Raw genomic sequence first — 16,519 nt, 5'->3', positions numbered from 1 at the left:
GCTAAGCCTGGTACAGGCTCAGACATCAGCCTTGCAAAGCCAAGCTCCTCTCCCCCAGTTGCTCCCTCCCCCACGAGTCTCTGAGAGCGTCTCCCTCCTCTCCTGCTTGGAGGAGTGCGTTCCTGCAGATTGCTTTGTGGTAATTAGCACATCGGTGGGGCTGGGAGTGCAGAGCCGGGAAGTGGAACAGGAGGAGAAGCTAACGAGGTCAGAAGACAGCATGTGGCATCCCCGCGAGGAGAGGGAAGAGGATTCAAAACCTGCTGCAATCAAAGATGCACCTGCCTGGGATGAATCCCCGGGGCCAGGAGAGCAAAAGGAGAGGGAGAGGATTTCATTCTGCAACATACGGCAGCAAGTCTTTCTCTCCCGTTTGTTTCAGAGACTAATTAGGTCAGTGTTGCCCTGGTAGATTCAGTCTGGAACTGAGGTCTGCCTGCAGTGCAGATTGCAGGTCCTGGCAGGCAGGAAGGGACAGGCTGGACCGCAGGATGGGGACAGCTGGTTCTGGGTGTGCATGGGACTCTTGGCCTCTTTGTGCTTGGTTGGTTTTAGATGCTTTCCACCCCCAATAACATCCCTGCTTTCTCAGCCTCACACAGGTGTTGCCACATTTCTCTTCATGGAGAAAAGCAAGGCACAATTCTTCCCAGGAATATTTCTGGGTTTCACATCTCCTGAACATCAGAGAAAGGGAAAACACAATTCTTATCACTTGCCGTGCCTGTGTGGTGCCAAAGTAGAATGTAATATGGAGATTATTTACCCAAAGTGAGGATGTTTTCTTTCCTTGGCCTATCAGGGCCAAGTGTGTGTGTGTGTCTGCTGACAGTCACGGGAGACTCACGGGATGAGGGCAGTTCTGTGCAGTGGTGTGCAGAGTGAGTGCATGGCAGATTCAGTTTAGATGCAATGTATATAATATAGTATAATAAAGTTAACCTTCTGATAAGACAGAGTGAGATGCATCATTCTCTCTCCCTCACCAACATCGGAGTCGCTGTTGATTAGTAATACACAGGGAGATTTACTGAGAGATAAAACAGATCTGGCTTCAAACCCACCTTGTCATTCACAAGGGTACCTAAGGCTGCCGTTCCCACCTCACTGCCAGCCCTGAGGGAGCTCACAGCCTGCTTTAGCCACAGCTTCGTTCACCTGCTCTGTGTTTCTTTCATACCACAGATGTTCTGGGAAAGTTCTTAGGGATCATCTCCAGAAACCTGAATTTTGGGAGCATTTTGCTTCTGTGTTTGCTCTTAGTGGTGGAATGCTGAGCTGCACAGTACAACAGTGGGTCAAGGAATGCCACAAAACCAGGACAGGCCAGAAAGGATCAGCATGGAAGAGAGAGCAAAAAGATCCATCACCTCTCACCACAGAGATCCCAGGATCTCTGCAGAAAGAAAAAGATCAAATCAAGATGTTACATATCCTGAAGATGTTTCATAATTTTATTTGACAGCAATATACAAATAGAAACCCTAAATCCCTGGGTATGAAGGTAAGAAGCAGCTGCAGAGGGAAGAAAAGAGGAAATTCTTTCTTACAGGGGTTATTATTGCCCAGAGAAGTTGCTGATGTCCCATCCCTGGAAGTGTCCAAGGCCAGGTTGGATGAGGGTTGGAGCAACTTGGTCCAGTGGAAGGTGTTCCTGTCAATGCCAGGGGAGTGGAACAGAACTCCTCCACAACTGTTGCCCTCTGCCAGAGCAGCTGAGGTGGGATTTGCAGGATAGTTCGTATCTCCAGGTAGACAGACACACATGGCAGGGGCAAACCAGAGTAGTTGTTGAAATGAAGCTCTCACCAAACTCCCTGGAGCACTGCCTGGCACAGTGAGCCAGGGGAGGGGGGAACTCTTTCCCATCTCTGTTGGGTTCAAGCTCATGTGCTCACATGGGGCCCATCTCACATACACCCTCCTGCTCGGCCCAGGACTCGGGCTGAGCTCCAAGCCTCCCAACCAACCACCTCTCCATTTCACAAGCCCTGAAACCCCTCCAGGGCACAGACTCAGGACTCCAATACAGTTGTTTCAAATCTTATCCATTCAGCCATGCAGCTTTTCTTCTGGTGATGGTTTGTTTAGCCTGTCCCTAGCAAGTGACCCATGAGGAGCCTGGCAGTGTTTATGCTACTGCTGATTAGCAAACAGCCCTGGGACCCGCTGGGAAAGTCCCAGCCAAGTCCTTGTCTGGCTGCTGACCCATGTAAACACCAAGAATTACTCCTGTGGCTGCAGTGATGCAGGTCTGGGGTCAGGGGATTAAGCTACAGGGAGCGAGTGGTGCTTTGCTGCTCAGTGACAGCATCTGCACAGAGGTTTGGTGCCTCACACTGACAGGCACCACCTTCCCTGCTCTGCCTAACTCAGCTCTCCCAACGCCTGGGAGACAAGCCCAGAGCACCCATCTGTTTGATCTGCTCTCCTCATGGGCCTGGGAAACCAGCAAGGGGTGCAGAGAAAACAAAAAGAGGTCAGAGAAGAAGCAGAGAGAGAAAACACACACAAAGGAATGAGGGTCTCTATATGCCAGGTGTGGGACATCACTGCTTTGGGCATTTCCCACTTTCAGTGGCTGTCCTGCAGCAGCTCTAGTCACTAGGTCAGGGTGAGCACGGTGGGGTCACTGGGGCAGAGACAGTGCAAAAGCAGCACGAGCTGGTGTGATGGACTCTGTGTGACAATCCTGCCATCCCCGCGCAGCTGAGGCCACAAATGCTGACTCCACTCAGGGTTTCTGCTCAGGTCTCTTGACCACTTACTTCCTACAAGTTTCCAGCTGTGCCTCTGGCTGTGCCTTCCATCCTTTGCATGCTTGGAAGCAATTATTCCAGCCAAGTGGCATTTGTGGTTATTCACAGAGCCCAGGCAAAAACCAGAGCTGCACATGTGAACTGACAGCTCTCAGAGGGGATGCTGCACCAGGGACACAAAAAGAAAAAGTCTCTGCTCCTCCTGTGCCTGCTCCAGTTATTCCACATGAGAGGCACAGGAAGAAGGAGAGCAGTTCCTCTGATGTTTGCCAGCAGAAAGGTGAATGGGCACGTGAAGGGCCAGGGTGATGCCAAGTCTGTGGATACAGACCAGGAGGAAAGGGACAGCAGGTAGAGCCCTGGGCCATGTCTGGTGGCAGGGGTACCCTCTGCAGGATCCATTGGATCTTTGTTGGATCCAGTGAGGCTGTGGTCCCTGTGGTCCCTGCTGGGCTCCATCCCTTTGTCCAGAGGGTGATGGTGTTTGGTACCTCACCCAGAGACAGTTTGGTAACACTGAACTTTAACCTACGTGGTTTCTGCTCATCTGGATTTCAGTGCTTACATCAAATGGGAGAAAGGAACACAAAACATGGGCTTATCAGCTGAAATTCATGTTTGCTGGAGAAATTTCCTCACTTCCACATGACTGTACCAGGAATTGCAGGGAGAGCCAGCTGCTGTGACACAGCTGCTCCTGGCATGGTGCCTCAGACAAAGAGGATGGATTACTGGGACCTGGGGGACATTAATAAAAGATAGTTGTCCTGAAAGAGTTTTTTCTATCTCCAGGCTCCATACAAAGAGAACTCTCCCTTCCCAGGCAGTGTGTAACCACATGTGTCTGTAACAGGGCTGGGAACAGCACACCGTGTCCTGTGCACCAGCCCCAGGCCCTGCTCGTGGCAGCTCTGCCACACACACGTTCTGCTCCCCTGGGTCCTTTACCTTCTCACTTGAACTTCCAACCCCTCCCCATATCCAGGGGATAATAAATAACACATGTTTTCCTTCATCTTCACTGTAAACTGATAACCCACCAGTGTCTCTTACAGTGGAAACCCATCCTTCACCTGCCCCAAGGGCTTATCTGATACCTGCTGCTCACCTTGGCTCAGTACAGGACCTGCCAGGGCTATTCAAGGACATGGTTTCCTGCTTTTTGCTGATCTGGGTCACTCATAAATTTAAATTCGAGTTAAAAGCTTTAAGCTGTTTTGCCTGATAAATACATGCACATGGGATTTGCTTCATTTCAAGAGAAAGTAGCAATTTCTTTGACTAAAAGTTGCTTGGAAAAACTGTGGCTTACAGAAATTAGTCTTGCAACACTCCCAGCTTGGAGACCTGCTTTCTGCCCTGGTATCGCGTCGCTTTGTTATTCACCTCAGCACTCCGGAGTTAATTGCAGAGCTCACACTTTCTCTTGGCTCGTTCGCTTCCTGCTGTTTCATGATTCATTACTTGTAAATGAGTCCCTGCGGTTCCCACAAAGCTGATTCCCAGCCTCACAAAACCCTCAGATCTGTCCTTTGGCTGAGCTTTCGTTGTTCACGCCTGTGCCTGCTACTGGGGAAACTGTCGCCGAGTTACAGGTACTAGCTGCCATTTGAAGGATAGCTTCATCTTCTTGAAAAAAAGACCCTTTTTTTCCTTTTTTTTTTTTTTTTTTTTTTTTTTTGGATGTCCCAAGACTTCTGTTGACTTCGGGGCTGTGAAGTGAGCTCCCCACTGGGCAACAGCTCCAGGGCAGAGCTCCAGACAGGGAGATGGGAATAAGAAATAAAGAGTGCAACTGCACCTCACTGTGACCCCGTATCAGTCCACTGGTGTCCAGTGTGGATCCTGGCCCACAGCTGTTCCCCCTAAACAAAACAGCACCAGTGCCCAGGCACAACCCAATCCTGTCTCTGGGAAGAGGAATTTGAGCATCACCTCTAGATGAACCAGAGCAGTGATTGTTGTCACCTGAGATGGACAGACAATAACCAACCCAGACCAGAAAAATGGATTTTGTTGCAGATTGCAATAATCCCCCCAAATTTCAGGGTGTTTCTCCGGGAACAGATGAAGCACCAGTGCATATGGTGAGTTCCTATTACCCAGGGCAGCAGAGCAGGCTGGGATGGACAGGCCACTAAGAACTGGCTTCTTCTGACCAGTCACCATGCTCTGAGTGGGAAAAGCCTCACCAGGATTTGTGTGACTTATCCACAGCAGGACAGGCACAGCCTCCTCCATGTGTCCCAACTGAACTCGTGTCTTGGAGACCCCTGTGGGTGTAGGCAGGTCCCTGAACACTGCAGCTCCTGGTCTCTAGGGCTCAATCCATCCCTTGATCCAGTCCAGGACAGCAGCGCAGGGTAGGAATGAGGGGTTCCCAGCTGAGGGGTTAGGACTGCTCCCAACTAATCACCAGCAAAAGATGAAGGTTAAGGACCAGTCAGAAGCTTGCAATGCAACCTGGCAGTCATTTGGGGCATCTTTCCTCTTCCTGGGGGGACGTTTTACAACAACTTGCCTAACAGAGGGGTATGCACAGCTTTGACAGTGAGTACCATGGATCATTGAATCCCTTCTCCTGGACTGATGGTGGGTGATGTGCTCACAGCCGTGTCCTGTTCACAAACAACTGTTTCCCCCTCTGGAATGAGTCCCAGGCAGCAGGCTGGCATGACAGGAATCTTCATCTCTGGACCCCTTCTCCTTTGTAGTCAGACAATGACAATGATTTCATTTTTGTTTCACTTTCTTCCTTGTCACCAACATTTCTTTTGTCCCTTTCTTTCTTTACAAATGTTAATTTCCGTCTTTGTCTCGGCTGTAGCTGTTTCAGTGCATTGTCTTTTGCCAACTGAAATGAAATCCTCCTCGACAGACAGATCTGAGAAAATTAACATCATGCTGCAATTTGGAACAAGCACAGCTGCAGCAGCTGCTCAGCTAAAGAGAAAGAAGCAGAAGAACAACAGGAGTGCCCAGAAGAGCATTGTGGCCACACTCTGCCTGTGTCCATCAGAGTGGCATTCCTTTATGATTTGAAGCCAGTAAAAATGCCTAGGGACAATGTTGGGCAGGGTTTTACATTCCTGCGGAATTTGCATCAGCTGGGGCAAGAAGAGGACTAGGAGCTCTGGGCCAGTCACCTGTCTATGCAAAGATAGGTCATGGAGCACATCCTCTTGGAGTCCTTAACCAAATGCATGCAGGATGGGGAAGTGACCACAAAGAGCTGGAACAGGTTTACTGAGGGCAAATTGGGGCTTACAGAAAGGCTGGAGAGAGACTTTGGACAAGGACCTGGAGGGACAGGACAGGGGGAAGTGTCTTCATGCTGCCAGAGGGCAGGTTGGGATATGATATTGGGAAAGAATTGTTCCCTGTGAGGGTGGTGAGGCCCTGGCACAGAGTGCCCAGAGAAGCTGTGGCTGCCCCATCCCTGGAACTGTCCAAGACCAGGTTGGATGGGGCTCAGAGCACCCTGGGACAGTGGAAGGTGTCCATGGAATGAGATAAACTGTAAAGTCCCTTTCAATCCAAGCTGTTCTGTGATTCTATGAAAACACTGAGCTGCCTCTGCCTCCTTGTCCCATAACATTCCCACTAGCTTATTCCCATTCACACCCATTTGAATAAGACCAGAATGGGCCCCAAAGGGTTAGAGATAATCACATCAAGTTTTTGGTTTAAAATGTTATAGTTCAGGAACTCAAATTTACAGAAGTGCTGTTATTACCTTCCAGATGCATTACATCTTACATCTCCAGTGTGCACAAATGAACTGAACAGAGGTGGAAATCTCTCTGGGTTTTGTATGATTTTGAGAACAAAAGCTGAACATCTTCTTAGACCACCAAGACAAATGCCAGAATCAGAGCTAATGAACAGCACAACCAGCTGCAGCTGCAGAACCAGGACATGAAGGAAAAAAGACTTTTCAGCACTTCTGCTTCCAAAGTGAACTTTCTTCCTTGAGCTGAGCAAAACAGCACTCAAAGAAAGGCTGGCAAAAGGATACTGATCCCTCCAGTTTCCAGCAGCCACCACTCCAGGGATTTTGGAGGAGGTTAATGGTATTTAGTTATTTACAGGACTCAGTCCAAACGAACTGGAAAGCTCCAACTTTGGGAAGCTGACTGATAATGTTGTGGTAACCAGCAGAATGCCTCAATTAATTCCTCAATTAAATCCTCAATTAACTTATCAGATGCAGGACAGGCTGAGCTGGACAAGGCAGTTGATGCCTCAGCAGAATCCTTTGCCAGGCTGGAAGGAATGTGGAAATCATTCAGGATTAAAATTCCTCTGGCCCATCCAGTTGCCCCTGTGCAAGCACAGCAGGACCACAGCCCCAGGGTGATGGCAGGGACAAAAGCTTCTCTGATCTGCGCTCATGGCACATCCCCTCCTGCTGCTGGACTCTTGAGGACATGCTCAGCCTTATGCTAGGGAGATCAAGAGGGAGAGAACAAATAAAAATGGCAAGTGCTTCCCAGTGGGGTGGGTATTGCTGATTTTACACTCCCAGGGCCGTTCACTGCTCCCTCTCTAAAACACAGGCAATGGATGGCACCCGTTCATACCTGCAAACAACACCGGCGTGCTCGTGCAGAGCTTCCCTCTCTTCCTGACCCAGCTCCTCCCACTCCTGAGTGAAAGAAATAAATCCTGTTACCCCACACTCAGCTCTGCCAGGCTTGTGTAACTTGCACTGCCCCTGCATGGTGTGGGAGCCCAGCACGCAGGGACTGCCTCTCTCTTCACACCTCCAGCCCCTTTGTGCCTTTCACAATGTTGGCCTCTTCTCGGCAAGGATTTGGGTTTACAACCTGCTGACACCTCACAAGGTCCCGTCTGCGTGTGCAGGAATGTTCAACAAAACGAGCTGGAAGCTTTAGTTTGGCTGCAGCACAGCAGGAGAGAGCACTCAACCCCTTTGACTTGAAGGTTTCTTCTGTACTTGAGGGTTTCTTCTGTAATGACTCTCTTTGTGCAAGGAAATGTTATCAATTGAGGCAGGAATTTGTAGCACAAGTGTGTGAGTATTTCTTTATTGTCAGTTAAGCAAAAACAGTATAAAAATTAGCTGTGAAGTGGCCTCTAAGTGAAAAACTCATCACATCTCCATCAGCCCAGCAGAAGTAGAGTGCAAATGGGTTTGTGTCAAGAATACAAATGGTTTTATTTCAGGAGTTTTGATTGAATTAAATAGAAGTTGAAATTATCCTGCAATTGAATTAACTGAATGTCACTGTATTTCTCACACATTTCATAAAGATTTTAAAGAGCACTTAGAGCAGGGTTTTGTGTCCTTAGGGCTGCATGAACAATGAGTGATTTGTCCTTTCCCACGAAGTGCTTTTTGAGACATCTCACACCGATTGTGTGACACTCTCACTACCAACCAACAAAGCATGTATGCACTCAAAAAAGGCTTGAAATCCCTCAAGGTTTTGCCCCTTCAAAATTAGAAACGAATGACACAGCTGGAGGAGGAGGCCACCTGCAGAATCAGGTTCAAAGTGCAGGAGTCCAAGAAAATCAGTGGAAGGGAGTAAAAGACCTTTGGACTGCTGTGAACCCCAGTGCACATCCCTGCACTGTGGAGCTGTTGTGTCCCTTCGGGGTGGATGCAGGGATGTCACTGGTGGTGTCAGGCTGTTCTCAGGGGCTGTGCTGCTCAGTCATACCATGTGTTGTGCCACACCGGCAGTGCACACACCCAAATGCTTTACTCAGGGCTTTATGTGTTTGATCTGGTGGCTCAAAGCCCATCCAGCCCCTGAAACAACCACCCGAGTTCTGCTGGTACCCTGTTCCTGTTACCTGCTGTAGCCAGAGGCTGCCTGTTACAGGCAAAGCTTTTTGTAGGATTTCTTTGACTGTGGACACTGATAAAACCCCCCCACTGGATGCTGGGGTGCCCATGGAACTGCCATCTCCCCTGTGGCACAGCAGACCTGCACATGCTTGGGGCAGAGCATCAGCTCAGCTGCCCTATGAGGTTTCCTTGCCAGCTTAGCTTCACCTCTGTAGGAGTCCATCCAGGAACCCCCCCGGGCATTCCTCCTCTCTCAGGGCTTTGTGTCAACCTGCATTTCCTTCATCCTCTCTCTGGAGCCTTTGTGTCTTTCCTCCTCTCACCCAGCTTGCCAGGAAGAGACTCACAGGAGTGACACTGCGGGACCTCATCTCTCTCAGCCAGCAATGCTGGCCTGGAAACTCTTCTGCCTGCATTTTTGCTCCATACTTCTCCAACTCTCTGCTCATGCTGCTTTCCTCACACCAGTTCCTCTGTTTGCTTAGCACTTTGTCAGTGGAGCTCCTTCTGCCTGTGCTGAGCTGTGCTTTGCTGCTGTCAGGCCAAGGCCGGGTCCCACAGCTCCCACACATCACTGTGCTGGTGGCACACTCGCTCCTGCTGGTGATCACATATGCTCTGCTCCTAAAATGGAAGGATTCCTCCTTTTTACAGACAAAAAAAGCCCCAAAAGAAGGGAAAGGGGCATTGTGTATGAGTCTGTGTCAGCTGCTCTGTGCGTGAGAGTGATCTTGCCAGATTTGTGTTATAGAGTGGAGATCAGTTCTCACCCCTTAACTCTGCCAGAAATCCTATGGGAACTTCAGCAAACACTGAGTACCTTCATCCCTAGATCACAGAATTACAGACCATGGAATAGTTTGGATAGAAAGGGACCTGAAAGCTCATGCTGCTCCACCCCCTGCCATGGGCAGGGACACCTTCCACTGTCTCAGGGTGCTCTGAGCCCCATCCAACCTGGCCTTGGACACTTCCAGAGATGGGGCAGCCACAGCTTCTCTAGGTACCACGTGCCAGGGCTTCACCACCCTCACAGGGAAGAATTTATTCCTGATACCTCATCTAACCCTTCCCTCTGTCAATTTAAAACCATTTCCCCTTTTCCTGTCACTACTTGCCTGTGTAAAAAAAAAAAAATCCTCCTTTCTCTTTTTTCAGAGGCATCTACAAACTTATGGGAGAACCTAACATTTTCTGAGAGCTTCCTGGCTGACCCTGGTCCCTAAAATCTACTTCTTGCACCCTGATAGCTGTTTGCAGCTCCAAACTTTCCCATGTAGTATTAGGAAAAAGCAGCTCCCTTATGCCTTGAATAGAGCTGAGTCCCACACTGAGGTGAGACTATTCCCAGAAGAATGGGAAGACTCAAATGTTCTCTGGTTATGCAGAATTCACCTTTGCTACCTGGCAAATATTGAGGTGAAAGCAGAGTTCAATCATTACAATGCAAATATTGTCAGTACAGGTTTAAAGACAGAAAAATGAAGCATTTGAGCAGAGCTCTAAACAAACTCCAGGTGGGCTGTTTTGTGTGGTCAGTGAGCTGATGGGACACTCACAGTAGTGGCAGAGAAACAGTATTTTAAAAAATTCCAGTCCTTGACACATCCACAAAAGCATCCTGGATTAGGGACAGGTATAATTTGACATCCCCAAAGCTCCTCTGGGATTCTGGTGCTCCCTCATAGTGATTTGCTGTGACACACAGATCTCCACCTTATTTTCTAGCCATGGTGGCCTCTGTGTGTGATAACCCAGATTTGACCAGATGGTTCACAGTCCCTGTGCGGGGAGAGGGCTCAGCTCTGTCCTGGGCTCTGTCTATGATAGCTCAAAATGTCCCTCATGGATTCAAGGTTAAGGTGTGCTGAGAGCCAAAAAGGTGCTGGGGGAACAGTGGCCCTGGTGTGTATTTTAGTTCAAGAAAAAATGCTATAGAGAATCACATTTATTTTTTCCCTGACTTTTCTGTTGAGGGTATGAACTCTGGGAGAGATGAGACCCCTCCCTGTGTGTCTGTGCAGTGCCTCACCTCCTGCCCTGGGCCTGGCACACCTGGCTGGCATTAATGTAAACCTTGGCCACACTCTGTTTATGTGTGGTACGTGGCAAACAGTGAGGCCAAAACCTGTTTTGCCTCTTGGCACCTCAGTGCTTTGCTGAGTGTTCCTGCCCTGCAGAGCTCTTCAGGTTTACTGAACCTGACTCTCCCTGGGTGACTGCTTATTTTTCTAAGCACTGAGACCCTGTTCTGTGCCTGGCAGTGACATTCCTGCCCCCATGCAGGTCCCACCACAGCAATTCTGCCCATTTACCAAACGCCCAGATAGGCAACCTGTCCTGCACCTTACCACAACAGAAAAACATGTATGACTGACAAGGTCACAGGGATGGCTTGGGTTTGTTTGTGAACCGACAGGCACACCCTGACATCCCAGGGTGAAGTCATCTCAACAAATCTTCCTGCAGATCACTCACCTGGTCCTTTCAGCTCTCTGGACCAAGCCTTTTCTTAAACACTTGGTTCATAACCACAACCATGACTGAAGAGCAGCTCTGTGAGATAATTTTATGATGGCTCCTTGTTGCTGCTAGACAGAAAGGGAACAATTAGTGTCCTTAGCCAATAAGAACAGAAGGTGTTACTTGTCAGCAGATAAAATTTAAGACTTGAAAATACAAACCTAAGACTTGAAAACTTAAGACTTGAAAATACAAACACAAGTCTTGAAAATACTTGAAAATACAAACACAACAGTCAGTGAATGAAGATTTGGACACCAGAGAAAACCCGCAGACAGTCAAGCTCACAGCATCAAAGAGGCAGGTGAAAATGGACCTATGGAAATATGACAGGCTAAAAACATTAAAGGGAGATGATTGAATGGAAAAGCAACCAGCATGTTTCCTGTGGATAGCAGGTCTCTTTTCCTACATAATTCTTTTTCTTGGATGACTCACTACAGCATCCCTGTCCCAGCTTTCCCTGGTCTCTACTGTAGGTCCCTACCCTATGGGCTGCAGGGCTCACAGACCTGTCACAGCACTGCAAATCGTTAGAAACTTAAATCTCATGGTTCATGTACTAGGGCCAGGCAGCTCTCCTGAGAGCAGAGGTAATTAAATTTTGCTCAGTCATGCAGGTAGAGAGAAGCAGCTCTTGATAATCCTACCTCTTGTCCTTGCATGTCTTTGTAACACACTTCGTGGCAGCTGGCTTGGCCTCTCCAGAATGCACGAGCTGGAAATGCACTCCTGCAGTGCTGGGGGAACTGAGGACACTCCTTAGGCTTCAGATGGTCTGTGTGGTTTCTGTCTTCAGAAAAAAAAAGTGTCACAGAGTCATAGGATGGTTTGGGTTGGGAGGAACTTTAAAGGACATCTTGTTCCAAGCCTTCTGGGCAGGGACACTTCCCCCTGGACCAGGTTATCTCCTGGCAAAACCACCACCAGCACAGTCCCCTCAGAGAAGGAAACTTCATTTGTTAAAGAAAAACATCTCATTCTGCTTCTACAGCTTCTCCACTCATCAAATCTGCACGAGTCTTTCTGCAGACATGAAGGCCTGCAGGCTACACCAGGCTGGCCAAACAGTGCCAGCAGCCCAAGCAGCACCCATCACCCCTTCAGCAGCAGCTGGCTCTGGCAGATCTCCCTTTGCTGTTGCAGGACATGCAGCTCTAACTGAAATGAGAGAACCAGGACAGTGCAGGCTCAGCCCCCTGCTCTGGACAGTGTCATGAGTGGAGCTAAAGCCTCAACTCTGTGACTCCAGGTACAGAGGGCACAATCCCACAAGTCACCAGCAGAGTCAGTAATGAAAACAGAGAGCCCTGACACCCAGTTCATTGTAGAAAACAAAAGGCTGTTCCCAAAAGGTCAGAATCCTTGACTTCATCTTACACAGGAGAAAGTGAGGCACAGAACTGTGACATGACTTCTCAGAGCTGAGGACTGAGAGCTGGTCTCAGTTCAGCACTCTGTCCAAGGCCAGCACTGGCTCCATCAGACAGACTTGAGAGCTTTAATTCCCATCACACACATCTTCTGCACCTGCAGAACTTTTCCTCCCTACCCCTACCTCTTTGGTGACATGCTGTCCCATTCTCATTCACAGTCCTCCAGCCAAAACATTCCCTTCCTAGCATGGATGAGCTCTGCAGCACACCAGAGGGTTCACTCCTTGCCCCCTAGGAAAAGGCAGCTCTTCTCCATGGAGAAAAGGAAGTGGAGAGGAAGAGGCCTGAAGGTGAACCCCCCCTTTCTGAAAGAATCAAGACCTGTGGAAGGATACAATTCTTCAGACTCAGAGGGTTTGGGATGGCATCACAGAGACTGATGGAGAGGGGTGCTGCCAAATGCCCCTCAACACGCAGGGCACGTGTGGTGCTCCAGGAGCTGGTCCTGAGAGCAGCTCTGAGATCCCCACGGGTGTCACCACAGCCTGATCGTGTCCCTTTGTTACTGCACAAACTCTTTTACTGGTCCATTCCACCATCTAGTGGAGATCTCTGAGAAGACAGAGTGAAGCAGGGCAAGATCTGCCACAAGGCACAAAACCACAGGACAACTAAAAATGGAAACCACCTTCAAGGTCATCAAGTGCAACCTCTGCCTGAATCCCACCCTGTTCACAAACCATATCATGTAGTGGCATGGTTACTCATTTTTCGAACACTTCCAGGAGATGGGGTCTCCACTAATGCCCTAGGCATCCTGTGCTAATGCCTGATCACTCTTTCAGTAAGAAATGTTCCCTAAAATCCAACCTGAACCTCCTCTGGCACAACTTGAGGCCCTTTCCCCTTGTTCTGTCACTCATCCCCCAGCTGCTCCTCATCAGATTTGTGCTCCAGAGCACTGTACATGTAGTAACAGCTCTTGCTCCTACATAATTTTGTATCTTATTCAAGATCCTTTGGTTGCTCAGTGTAACAGATGTGTTTGCTTTGCACTTAGATGAAAACTTGATCAAGTTCAGAGCACAAGTGTAGACTAGTAAAAGGATTTGAACATTTTACACAAACCCTGATTAATCCTGCAGATGGAGACGTCAAGGAGCCATACAGAAGGGCTCACAGGGAGCATCCTGCTGTGTGGAAGTGGGGCTGGACAGTGCTTGACACTTGCCAGTGACTCCACATCACCCCGTGAAGTTTATATTAATCACGAGGTGAAACTGATGATCAGCACACAGTGGAAACCAAACACAGAACAGCTTCCCCAGTAACACACTGAGGCCTGACTGGCACTGGGTCCTGGCTTTGAATTACGTGCTGATGGGAGTTGGTTAGGAGAACTAAAAATGGGGATTTTTACAGTCACCTCTATAGAAGGAAGTCCAGTCCTACCTCAGATAGTACACACCTGCATTACTAAGAAAGAACTTCCACCCCAAAACACTGAAGAAGCCTTTCAGAAGACATTTGGGTCACAGCAGGAACTATTTCATCACCCACTTCAGCAGTCACAGAGGGGGAATATGGAGTAGGGCAGCTGACAACCACCCTCATGCCTTGATTTTTAGCTGTCTGCAATATTCTGTGCTTAAAAATCAGCCAAGATGCTTTTCACAGGTAGTCAGAGACAGAAATGCCCAGGACACTTCAGCAGCACATGAGATGCTCTACCTGGGGGTGTTCAAGACCAGGCTGGACAGAGCTTGGATCAACATGGGGTAGTGGAAGGTGTCCCTGCCCATGGCAGGGGGTGGAACAAGAGGACCTTTAAGGTCCAAACCATTCTGGGATTCTGTGATTCCAAGTGTCCTGTCTGTCCTTGGTGACACCAGACTTCTGCAAAGCCCTTTGCTGCTGACAAGGGATGGGGTCAGGGTGCATGGGGATGGTGACAGGGATGTCCTCACCCACACAGCTGCCACCTGAGGCACGTGCAGGGCATTTGGAGTGGGCATCAGTCAGAAGAACATGAGCTGACTCCCACCCAATATGAGTGAGACAGCTGCTAAATGTACATCTGACAGCTGTGGTGATAAGCAGCACGGGTAACAATAAAGACAAAGTGTTTTCTCTGCAGTGCTGCCCAGTGGTGGGGTGGCAGCGAGCCCACACTGCAGACACCCAGGGCTCTGCAAGCTCCTGGATATTCTGTCAGGAACACAGGAACACTCCCGTGCAGGGCCATCTTTAGTCACTTCTTTCACCAGTCACAGAGAAAAGAGTCACTGCATGAAAATGATATTGCAGTCTCAAAATCTTGTTGTAACAGGTCATCCTGTCACCTTCAGGAGGGACCATATAAGAGGAGGCTGTGAATGTCCTGACTGGAATAACTGCATGTATATATCATACATATTGTATAATTTATCATTATCACTGTCATTAATACTATATACATAACACCACAATAACCCTTTCCCTGTACAAATAGGGCCCTAAACTGCAAGGAAGTTCAAGTGAGTGTTGGAGGATTCCAGTCTATTCATTCCTTGCATAATCCCAGTAACACATTAACATTCCCCAGAGCTATGCCAGTCCTCCCAGCAATGTTTTCCAGTTAAATTGTTTTGTTGTGAATCAAATCCTGTTAAATAAACAGAGCAGATCCATTTCATCTCATTTCACATTTCTGAAAGGAAAATATTCAGTCTGTATTTTGCTGAGAGCTGAGAGCAAGGCACTGTGAGGGCAAAACTTACTGAGGGCAAAATTAAGGGTGAAACACACATACCCACATACACCTTCACCCACTTCTGCGAAAAGCTGATGTAATTTTGCATAACTTGAGATATTTGTGATCTGACTTTTCTGGGTCACTGTTATTCCACACCATTTAATGTTCACAATAGCTCCCACTGAGTGCAGCTCTCTCCTGAGCACCACGGGATGTCCAACCCCTGGGGCCTTTAATGAGGCACTGAGAAAAGGATTTGTGTGTGCTGAAGTTAATGCTCACATCGAGGTTACACACATCTCCACAAGAATGGACTTCCCTTCAGCTACAAGACACTTGTCTGGTAGCTGAAGCGTAGTGTCTTGTGCCTCACTCATGAAATGGGAAATGCTGGGATGTCTAAAGGCAGTCCTGGGAGAGCTCAGGCTCCGTGTGCCACCAGGCAGTGACAGCAACAGCCTGAGCACACACAGCCCTTGCCTGCTGTCACCCATCTCGCTGCCACCAGACCCATGGCCACCATTCTGCAGAAAACGTGCTGGATTTTTTTTTTTTTTTTTTTTTTTTTTTTTTTTTTTAAATTTCCCACTTAGGAGCCACTCGTAGGACAGCAGAAAACAGGAAGAGTCCTTCTTGGAGGAGCAAATCAGCCTGGCCAGGTAATTCTGAAAGCAAATGCTTCCTCCAAGAGGGCAGCAGGCCCACTGCACTTCTGTGCACCCCTGTGCAGGGCCACCCTGCGCCAGGAGCGAGGGGACAGCCCAGCCCACGGGAAGGCAAAGAGACATCCCTGTCCACAGAGCTATCAACACCCAGGGGGCATGTCCATGGGGAAATGTGCTGGCAGGACAACAGACAGCGGAAAATGAGACCAACAGTGACAGAATCCACCTCAGGCGCAGCTGAGGGAGCTGGGAAGGGGTTCAGCCTGGAGAAAAGGGGGATCAGGGGGGACCTTGTGGCTCTGCACAGCTCCTGACAGGAGGGGACAGCCGGGGGGGTCGGGCTGTGCTCCAGGGAACAGGGACAGGAGGAGAGGGAACGGCTCAGGCTGGGCCAGGGCAGGCTCAGGGTGGATTTTGGGAATTTCTTGACTCAAAGATTGTCCTGGCCTAGACTGCTCAGGGCAGCTTTGGAGGCCCCATGCCTGAAAGTCTTCAAGAAAGGAGTGGATGTGGCACCTGGGGACACGATGAGGAGGTGTTAGCTCATAGGTTGGACTGGATGACCGTAAATGTCTTTTCCTGCCCAGCTCATACCGCGACCCCACGACCGCTCCCGCCTCCATGAGGCGATGAGGGGGCCG

This window comes from Pyrgilauda ruficollis, unplaced genomic scaffold, assembly GCF_017590135.1.
Source record: "Pyrgilauda ruficollis isolate IOZ18807 unplaced genomic scaffold, ASM1759013v1 scaffold48, whole genome shotgun sequence".
Taxonomy (NCBI): domain Eukaryota; kingdom Metazoa; phylum Chordata; class Aves; order Passeriformes; family Passeridae; genus Pyrgilauda; species Pyrgilauda ruficollis.
Note: the sequence above shows the minus strand (reverse complement) of the source record.